This window comes from Arachis duranensis, unplaced genomic scaffold (assembly GCF_000817695.3).
Source record: "Arachis duranensis cultivar V14167 unplaced genomic scaffold, aradu.V14167.gnm2.J7QH unplaced_Scaffold_354584, whole genome shotgun sequence".
In the NCBI taxonomy this organism is placed as follows: Eukaryota; Viridiplantae; Streptophyta; class Magnoliopsida; order Fabales; family Fabaceae; genus Arachis; species Arachis duranensis.
In genome coordinates, this window is record NW_026264910.1 from 13,240 (window position 1) to 15,164 (window position 1,925).

Consider the following 1,925-nt stretch of genomic DNA (forward strand, 5'->3'; position numbering starts at 1 on the left):
AATCTTAAAGAACAAGAAAGTAAATGACTGAAACTTAAAGTGCAAGAAATGTAAAGTGCAGTAACTTAAATGGCAAGAAATATAAATTGCTTGAATATAAAAGGGGAATTAAGGGTTGGGAATTCAGAATTCCAGCAAGAGAAAGTAAATTGCAACAATTAATAAAGTAGAAGATGAATTAGAATAAACTGAGATTTAAACAGAAAATGAAATTAAAGTGCAGAAGGGTTCACAGAAGAACCAAAAGTAAATTGGGATCTCAGGTCTCAAGAGACTAGAAAGCAAAGTCTAGATCTCAATTTGCCTTCCCAGATCCAAGTTCACAAAGCAATTGACAAGGAATTGAAGAAGAAGCAGAAAAGGAACTGAAATTCAACTTAATTATGCAGAAGAGGAATTAAAGAGATTTTGAATGGAGATTGAGACAGAATTTCCTCAATTCTTCACACCCAAAACTCAAAACAAGAAAATTAAAAAGACCCAAGCAAGAACGAGGAAGAAGAGAGATCAATTCTCCTCCCTAATTCTCTGAAATCTCAGTGAAGACACCAAGAGAAGTTCCAAAGTGCAAAAATAAAATTTAAAGCTCAAAGAAAGTGCAAAATTCAAAAGCAAAGCAAAAGGTTCCAAATTACATCAAACTAGCTCCTATTTATACACTTTCTATTCTTGGATTTTGGGATTTGGATGGGCTTTTGATTTGGTGAAGAAATGAATTAAAATAGGGTTTTAATTTGAATTTTTGGCCCATGAAAAGTTGCTCCCAGGAGGCTGCCCTGCCCTTGTGGAGGGCAGGGCAGGATTTGGTGCGTGTTGGTGCTTGCTTGGTGCGGCTTGGTGCGGCTTGGTGCAGGTGTTGGTGCTTGCTTGGTGCGGTCTGGTGCGCAGAACGCTGCCCTGCCCGCGCGGAGGGCAGGGCAGGAAAAATTGGTGCGCCAGATGTGTGCTTGGTGCGCTGCTTGGTGCTGCCAGATTCATACCATGGTGCGCCAGAATGGTGCCTTGGTGCACAGGATGCTGCCCTGCCCTCGCGGAGGGCAGGGCAGAAAAAGTTGGTGCGCCAGAATTGTGATTTGGTGTGCGCTGGTGCTGCCAGAATCATGCCGTGGTGCGCCAGAATTGACCCTTGGTGCGCCAGATTCATGCACCAACAAAATGCTGCCCTACCCTCGCGGAGGGCAGGGCAGTGTTTCCAAAATGAAGTCCCGTATTCGAATCCGGGCAGAAACACACGCTCATTCATTTTCCTTGGTTTCTTGGCACGGGAATGGAACTTAGTTCCTTGCTTCCTCATGGTCCCGTGTTCAACTCTTGTGGCAAGCATTTGGAGACATTTTCTTTTGATTTTTTCCCCTTGTGAGCCCGATACTGCCCTTGTGGAGGGCAGGGCAACATTTTCTTCTTCTTGATTCCAAGGCACAAATTTGTGCTCTGCCCTTGTAGTGGGCAGGGCAGAGTTGCCTTCTTTGCCTTGTTCCCTTATGTTGCCCTCCTAGAGGGCAGTGTGCCCTTGTGGAGGGCAATGCTTGCCTCCCCCATTGCATGCGGCACACTTTTCCTTCCTTTGACCACGCTTCCTTCTCCTTGGGTCACGCCACCAGACTTAAATCTTGCTTGTCCCCAAGCAAGCATCAAAACTAAGGGTAAATGATATGAATAAGAAAAGAACACATATCCTTATTAGGCATATAGCAGAATTTAATTTATGAGATCTTTATGCAGACAATGATAACTCAATTATTGTTGCTGTTACATAATGTACATCTTTCCTCAGAGGCTTGCTAAACTTGCTGTTATAAGACTCACTTTTTAATTACTCCCTTGCTAACTTTTCTTGGCTTATAATGCTTAACAAGCTTATTATTCTTTGAAGGCTTGGTGTCAAATGTTGCAGTAGTAGCCTTTGGCTTTATTTTTACTCAACA